A 9039-nucleotide genomic window follows, 5' to 3' on the forward strand; every position below is an offset into this window, starting at 1 on the left:
ATGAACAGAAGAGCATTAATGGGTAGGCACTCACAGATTTGTTGCCTAAAAAACTCATAAACCTAAGTAGGTACACATGAAGTTGGTAAGACTGAATTGTAGATTGTGAACATATGCCAATGGGTGAAACATACACCGATGCACCCATACTCTTCTAGGGTCTTATTACTGGGTTGTATATACCCATTTGGGTCAATACAAACATTTAGTTTGTCAGCAATACCAACACTGTCAGTGCTGGCCAAGATATTGTATGTTGTGTGTCTTGTATGTGGTTCTCCATTCTGTGTTGGTATAGGGCTCAAATCACACTAGGTTTGCATTTTTTTTGTTGGTGTGTATAGTGTTTTTTATTCATAGGCCTTAGGGCTTTTTATATATATCCATTAAAGGTTATTTTTTATCCAGTTGCTACACACCTATCAATAAAAACGCCAGCTCCGCACGCAAAAAATAAGCCCTCACCCAGCCCAAGATCATGAAAAATGGAGACGTTACAGGTCTCGGGAAATGGCGCTTTTTTTTTTTTTTAGAAAAGTTTGGAATTTTTTTTCACCGCTTAAATATAAAAGAACCTAGACATGTTTGGTGTCTATGACCTGGAGAATCACAATGGCAGGTCAGATGTAGCATCTAGTGAACATGGTAAAAATATAAATAAAAAAACCTGTGGAATTGCACTTTTTTTTGGCAGTTTCACCGCACTTGGAATTTTTTCCCCTTTTCCAGTAAACGATATGTTAAAAACAATGATGTCGTTCAAAAGCACAACTTGTACCGCAAAAAAGACCTCACATGGCCATAGTGACGGAAAAATAGAAAAGTTATTTCTATGGGACAAAAGGGAGCGAATAGCAAAAACTAAAATACCTCTGGTCATGAAGGGGTTAAAAATCATGGCGGCCATACAAAATACTAGCTGTAGCAGTGATTGATGTGGGGTGGACTCCTGTTTGCATCAACTTATTGGAGTAAAACTGAAGATTCTGTAATGAGAGTTATATGATTAAACTTTCATGTTATTGGTTAATAAAAATGTTCTACTCCGTACTGGCAGCATTGTAGAAAGTGTTCAGTGAGGTATTAAAATCGTACTTATCACAGTGGGTGTACTCATTTATGCCTAACACGGTTTATTAAAGTTTATGAAGCACAGTGAACATAACTACAGTTTCTTGCCTGTGTGACTTCTCTTGTCTAACAAGATTTGATTTATTACTATGCTTTTGTTATATGGCGCGATCTTATTCCGCAGCTCTTTACACACATTATCATCGCTGTCCCCAATGGGGCTCACAATCTAAATTATATATAATTAACCCCTTTACCCCCAAGGGTGGTTTGCACGTTAATGACCAGGCCAATTTTTACAATTCTGACCACTGTCCCTTTATGAGGTTATAACTCCGAAACGCTTCAACGGATCCTGGTGATTCTGACATTGTTTTCTCGTGACATATTGTACTTCATGATAGTGGTAAAATTTCTTTGATAGTACCTGTGTTTATTTGTGAAAAAAACGGAAATTTGGCGAAAATTTTGAAAATTTCGCAATTTTCAAACTTTGAATTTTTATGCAATTAAATCACAGAGATATGTCACACAAAATACTTAATAAGTAACATTTCCCACATGTCTACTTTACATCAGCATAATTTTGGAACCAATTTTTTTTTTTGTTAGGGAGTTATAAGGGTGAAAAGTTGACCAGCAATTTCTCATTTTTACAACACCATTTTTTTTTAGGGACCACGTCTCATTTGAAGTCATTTTGAGGGGTCTATATGATAGAAAATGCCCAAGTGTGACACCATTCTAAAAACTGCACCCCTCAAGGTGCTCAAAACCACATTCAAGAAGTTTATTAACCCTTCAGGTGTTTAATAGGAATTTTTGGAATGTTTAAATAAAAATGAACATTTAACTTTTTTACACAAAAAATTTACTTCAGCTCCAATTTGTTATATTTTACCAAGGGTAACAGGAGAAATTGGACCCAAAAAGTTGTTGTCCAATTTGTCCTGAGTACGCTGATACCCCATATGTGGCAGTAAACCACTGTTTGGGCGCATGGGAGAGCTCGGAAGGGAAGGAGCGCTATTTGACTTTTCAATGCAAAATTGACAGGAATTGAGATGGGACGCCATGTTGCGTTTGGAGAGCCACTGATGTGCCTAAACATTGAAACCCCCCACAAGTGACACCATTTTGGAAAGTAGACCCCCTAAGGAACTTATCTGGATGTGTGGTGAGCACTTTGACCCACCAAATGCTTCACAGAAGTTTATAATGCAGAACCGTAAAAATAAAAAATCATATTTTTTCACAAAAATTATATTTTTGCCCCCAATTTTTTATTTTTCCAAGGGTAAGAGAAGAAATTGGACCTCAAAAGTTGTTGTCCAATTTGTCCTGAGTACGCTGATACCCCATATGTGGCAGTAAACCACTGTTTGGGCGCATGGGAGAGCTCGGAAGGGAAGGAGCGCTATTTGACTTTTCAATGCAAAATTGACAGAAATTGAGATGGGACGCCATGTTGCGTTTGGAGAGCCACTGATGTGCCTAAACATTGAAACCCCCCACAAGTGACACCATTTTGGAAAGTAGACCCCCTAAGGAACTTATCTAGAGGTGTGGTGAGCACTTTGACCCACCAAGTGCTTCACAGAAGTTTATAATGCAGAACCGTAAAAATAAAAAATCATATTTTTTCACAAAAATTATATTTTTGCCCCCAATTTTTTATTTTTCCAAGGGTAAGAGAAGAAATTGGACCTCAAAAGTTGTTGTCCAATTTGTCCCGAGTACGCTGATACCCCATATGTGGCAGTAAACCACTGTTTGGGCGCATGGGAGAGCTCGGAAGGGAAGGAGCGCCGTTTGACTTTTCAATGCAAAATTGACAGGAATTGAGATGGGACGCCATGTTGCGTTTGGAGAGCCCCTGATGTGCCTAAACATTGAAACCCCCCACAAGTGACACCATTTTGGAAAGTAGACCCCCTAAGGAACTTATCTGGATGTGTGGTGAGCACTTTGACCCACCAAGGGCTTCACAGAAGTTTATAATGCAGAGCCATAAAAATAAAACAAAATTTTTTTCCCACAAAAATTATTTTTTAGCCCCCAGTTTTGTATTTTCCCTAGGGTAACAGGAGAAATTGGACCCCAAAAGTTGTTGTCCAATTTGTCCTGAGTACGCTGATACCCCATATGTGGGGGGGAACCACCGTTTGGGCGCATGGGAGGGTTCGGAAGGGAAGGAGCGCCATTTGGAATGCAGACTTAGATGGAATGGTCTGCAGGCGTCACATTGCGTTTGCAGAGCCCCTAATGTACCTAAACAGTAGAAACCCCCCACAAGTGACACCATTTTGGAAAGTAGACCCCCTAAGGAACTCATCTTGATGTGTTGTGAGAGCTTTGAACCCCCAAGTATTTCACTACAGTTTATAACGCAGAGCCATGCAAATAAAAAATATTTTTTTTTCCACAAAAATTATATTTTAGCCCCCAGTTTTGTATTTTTCCAAGGTTAGCAGGAGAAATTGGACCCTAAATGTTGTTGTCCAATTTGTCCTGAGTACGCTGATACCCGATATGTGGGGGGGAACCACCGTTTGGGCGCATGGGAGGGGTCGGAAGGGAAGGAGCATCATTTGGAATGCAGACTTAGATGGATTGGTCTGCAGGCGTCACATTGCGTTTGCAGAGCCCCTAATGTACCTAAACAGTAGAAACCCCCCACAAGTGACCCCATATTGGAAACTAGACCCCTCAATGAACTTATCTAGATGTGTTGTGAGAACTTTGAACCCCCAAGTGTTTCACTACAGTTTATAACGCAGAGCCGTGAAAATAAAAAATCTTTTTGTTTTCCCACAAAAATTATTTTTTAGCCCCCAGTTTTGTATTTTCCCAAGGGTAACAGGAGAAATTGGTCCACAAAAGTTGTTGTCCAATTTGTCCTGAGTACGCTGATACCCCATATGTTGGGGTAAACCCCTGTTTGGGCACACAGGAGAGCTCGGAAGGGAAGGAGCACTGTTTTACTTTTTCAACGCAGAATTGGCTGGAATTGAGATCGGACGCCATGTCGTGTTTGGAGAGCCCCTGATGTGCCGAAACAGTGGAAACCCCCCAATTATAACTGAAACCCTAATCTAAACACACCCCTAACCCTAATTCCAACGGTAACCCTAACCACACCTCTAACCCTGACACACCCCTAACCCTAATCCCAACCCTATTCCCAACTGTAAATGTAATCTAAACCCTAACCCTAACTTTAGCCCCAACCCTAACTGTAGCCCCAACCCTAACCCTAACCCTAGCCCTAACCCTAGCCCTAACCCTAGCCCTAACCCTAACCCTAGCCCTAGCCCTAACCCTAGCCCTAACCCTAGCCCTAGCCCTAACCCTAGCCCTAACCCTAGCCCTAGCCCTAACCCTAGCCCTAATGGGAAAATGGAAATAAATACATTTTTTTTTATTTTTCCCTAACTAAGGGGGTGATGAAGGGGGGTTTGATTTACTTTTATAGCGAGTTTTTTAGCGGATTTTTATGATTGGCAGCCGTCACACACTGAAAGACCCTTTTTATTGCAAAAAATATTTTTTGCAATACCACATTTTGAGAGCTATAATTTTTCCATATTTTGGTCCACAGAGTCATGTGAGGTCTTGTTTTTTGCGGGACGAGATGACGTTTTTATTGAAAACATTTTTGGGCACGTGACTTTTTTTATCGCTTTTTATTCCGATTTTTGTGAGGAAGAATGACCAAAAGCCAGCTATTCATGAATTTCTATTGGGGGAGGCGTTTATACCGTTCCGCGTTTGGTAAAATTGATAAATCAGTTTTATTCTTCGGGTCAGTACGATTACAGCGATACCTCATTTATATCATTTTTTTATGGTTTGGTGCTTTTATACGATAAAAACTATTTTACAGAAAAAATAATTATTTTTGCATCGCTTTATTCTCAGGACTATAACTTTTTTATTTTTTTGCTGATGATGCTGTATGGCGGCTCTTTTTTTGCGGGACAATATGACGCTTTCAGCGGTACCATGGTTATTTATATCTGTCCTTTTGATCGCGTGTTATTCCACTTTTTGTTCGGCGGTATGATAATAAAGCGTTGTTTTTTGCCTCGTTTTTTTTTTTTTTTTCTTACGGTGTTTACTGAAGGGGTTAACTAGTGGGACAGTTTTATAGGTCGGGTCGTTACGGACGCGGCGATACTAAATATGTGTACTTTTATTGTTTTTTTTTTTTTATTTAGATGAAGAAATGTATTTATGGGAATAATATTTTTTTTTTTTTTTCATTATTTTGGAATATTTTTTTTAATTTTTTTTACACATTTGGAAATTTTTTTTTTAACTTTTTTACTTTGTCCCAGGGGGGGACATCACAGATCAGTGATCTGACAGTTTGCACAGCACTCTGTCAGATCACTGATCTGACATGCAGCGCTGCAGCCTTCACAGTGCCTGCTCTAAGCAGGCTCTGTGAAGCCACCTCCCTCCCTGCAGGACCCGGATCCGCGGCCATCTTGGATCCGGGGCTCGAGCAGGGAGGGAGGTGAGGAGACCCTCGCAGCAACGCGATCACATCGCGTTGCTGCGGGGGGCTCAGGGAAGCCCGCAGGGAGCCCCCTCCCTGCGCGGTGCTTCCCTGTACCGCCGGCACATCGCGATCATCTTTGATCGCGGTGTGCCAGGGGTTAATGTGCCGGGGGCGGTCCGTGACCGCTCCTGGCACATAGTGCCGGATGTCAGCTGCGATAAGCAGCTGACACCCGGCCGCGATCGGCCGCGCTCCCCCCGTGAGCGCGGCCGATCGGCTATGACGTACTATCCCGTCCAGGGTCAGATAAGCCCAGGGCACCTCGACGGGATAGTACGTCTAAGGTCACAGAGGGGTTAATAATCAGAACTCTCTAAAGAAAACCCAAACCAATCGGAGGGTAACACTTCATCAAAAATTAATACATAATGACCATAATGATGCCCCCAGAAAAAGCAGAGCGAAACACTTGTCGGGGTGGAGGGATGCAAGACTTTCGTTATCTGTGGATGCCCTTCTAGGTAAAACTAATTCCTTTAAACTTGTATTTATATCTATTGACTTTATTGAGATCCACCCTAGGCACTAATAATTATAAACTGCACTTCGTTATCTTGATTCACATGCATACAGTACACTGGTACTATGGTGTCAGGAATATGATGTATTGATTGTCTATTATCACGCACACTGAGCTCTGCTACATCCAAGAGCTGAGTACAGACACACGCTGTGGGCTTTTCCGACCCCCTTCCTCCATTACAGCTGTAATGTGAAACCAGTGTGCTGGGAGCAGGCCTTCTCCGCTTTGTGTAAGAGCACGGTGGGGGGGAATTCCCTATGTTCTCTTAAACTGGTATATAATTGCGCAGCTTAGGTCTGGAAGCAGGACAAATACATTTTTGGCCTCTGCATTGGCCGGGCCATCACCCAGTGTTTTCTAAGAGCAGCGCCTAGCAGAAACGGAGGAACGGATTACGACTTAACCCCTTTCTGACCTCGGACGGGATACTAAGTCCAAGGTCAGATCCCCTGCTTTGATGCGAGCTCCAGCGATGAGCCCGCATCAAAGCCAGGACATGTCAGCTGTTTTGTACACCTGACATGTGCCCGCAATAGCGGTGGGTGGAATGACGATTCACCCGCCGCTATTAACTAGTTAAATGCCGCTGTCAAACGCTGAAAGCGGCATTTAACTAGCACTTCCGGCCATAAACCGGGCCGGAAATGCGCTCATCGCCGACCCCCGTCACGTGATCAGGGGTCAGCGATGCGTCGGCATGACAACCAGAGGTCTATTGAAGACCTCTATGGTTGTTGATGCCGGATTGCTGTGAGAGCCACCCTGTGGTCGGCGCTCATAGCAATGCAGCAATTCTACTACATAGGAGCGATCTGAGCTTCGCTCCTATGTAGCAGAGCCGATCAGGCTATGGCAGCTTCTAGCTTACCGTGGAGACTATTAAAGCATGGCAAAAATGAATGGAAAAAAAGGTTTTAAAAAATATGAAAAAAATAAAAAAGTTTAAATCACCCCCCTTTCGGCCCATTCAAAATAAAACAATAAAAAAAAAAAATCAAATATACACATATTTTGTATCGCCGCGATCAGAATCGCCCGATCTATCAATAAAAAAAAGCATTAACCTGATCACTAAACAACATAGCGAGAAAAAAATTCAAAACGCCAGAATGACTTTTTTTGGTCTCTGCGACATTGCATTAAAATGTAATAACGGGCGATCAAATGAATGTATCTGCACCAAAATGGTATCACTAAAAACATCAGCTCAGCACGTAATAAATAAGCCCTCACCTGACTCCAGATCACGAAAAGCATTAAGCTACTTATTGGTAGCGGCATTTCTCGGAGGCCCATGACAGCACGACGAGAGAGGGGATCCGCCCATTAGGAACAGGAAACCTACAGATACAAAAGGGCGGTACCTCTCCCTTGCCTCAGTTGTATTTCAGAGTCTTGAGAGGACTACCGCGGTTAGTGGTACACAAAAATATACACTATATACAGATTATGTACAAAATATCAGACATCTATTGGAACTGGTATCGTATTGTGAAATATATACATTTATAGGAAGTGCAACCCCCAGTGAATAGGGAGGGAACTAAGGGTGCTGTCATGGGCCTCCGAGAAATGCCGCTACCAGTAAGTAGCTTAATGCTTTACTCGGACTCCCATGACAGCACAACGAGAGAATTACAGAGATGTAAGCTACCTTAGGGAGGGACTATGGCCTGTAGCACCCTTAACCCGAATGTGAGATCAGAGGAAGCCCCCAAATCCAACCTATAGTGCTTAAAGAAGGTGGACGGGGATGACCATGTGGCCGCCTTACATATCTGGTCGATTGATACTCCAGACTTTTCCGCCCAGGATGTAGCCATGGCCCTGGTGGAATGCGCCCTCAGATTCTGCGGAGCCGGACCTCCACCTGCAGTGTAAGCCAAAGAGATAGCCTCCCTAATCCACTTTGCTAGTGTGTACTTTGATACCCTAAGTCCCTTTCTAGGGTTTTGGAAAGATAAAAACAACGCATCATCTTTCTTCCATGTGTCAGTAATAGAGATGTATTCTAGCAGGCATCTCCTAACGTCTAATGTATGGAGTAGTTCTTCTTTAGGGTTGGAGGGATTGGGAAGGAAGGATGGTAAAACTATCTCCTGTGTCCTGTGAAACCGTGATGACACTTTTGGTAAATAGGCTGGGTCCGGTCTGAGGATTACTCTGTCTGGTAGAAATTCTGTATAAGGGGATACCCTGGAGAGCGCTTGTATGTCCCCCACTCTACGGGCAGATGTAATTGCCACAAGAAAAGCTGTCTTAGGAGATAGGTCCTTAATTGAAGCTGATTGTAATGGTTCAAACGGCTCTCTAGTCAATGCTGACAATACTAGGTTGAGATCCCAAGGCATAGATCTATCTTTATGTATGGGTCTAGATCTAATAGATGCTTTAATGAACCTTGAGATCCAATAATTATTGGCGATGTTACATGAAAATAGAGCCCCTAGGGCCGAGACCTGTACCCTTAGAGTACTAGTGGATAGATCTAGCTCTAAGCCTTTTTGCAGAAATTCTAAGATTTGTTTTATAGGTAATCCCTCTTCTAAATTAAAATCAGAAGAGGCCAGAAATTTCCGCCAGGTTCTAGCGTAAATTGTTGTGGTTATTTGCTTTCTACTTTTCATAAGGGTTTCAATTAGACTCGGGGAGAACCCTTTGCTTTTTAGCAACGCCCTTTCAAAATCCATGCCGTTAAATGGAGATTCTTTACTTGAGGATGACTGTTCGGACCCTGGTAGAGCAGATCTGGAATGTCCGGAAGTACCCAGGGGTCCTCCACTGACATGATCCTGAGCCAAGTGAACCAGGCCCTTCTGGGCCAGAATGGGGCAATCAATATAACTCTGGCTCGATCTTCCCTTATCTTCCTGACTAC

The sequence above is a fragment of the Ranitomeya imitator genome, chromosome 1 (genome assembly GCF_032444005.1).
Source record: "Ranitomeya imitator isolate aRanImi1 chromosome 1, aRanImi1.pri, whole genome shotgun sequence".
NCBI classification, from domain to species: domain Eukaryota; kingdom Metazoa; phylum Chordata; class Amphibia; order Anura; family Dendrobatidae; genus Ranitomeya; species Ranitomeya imitator.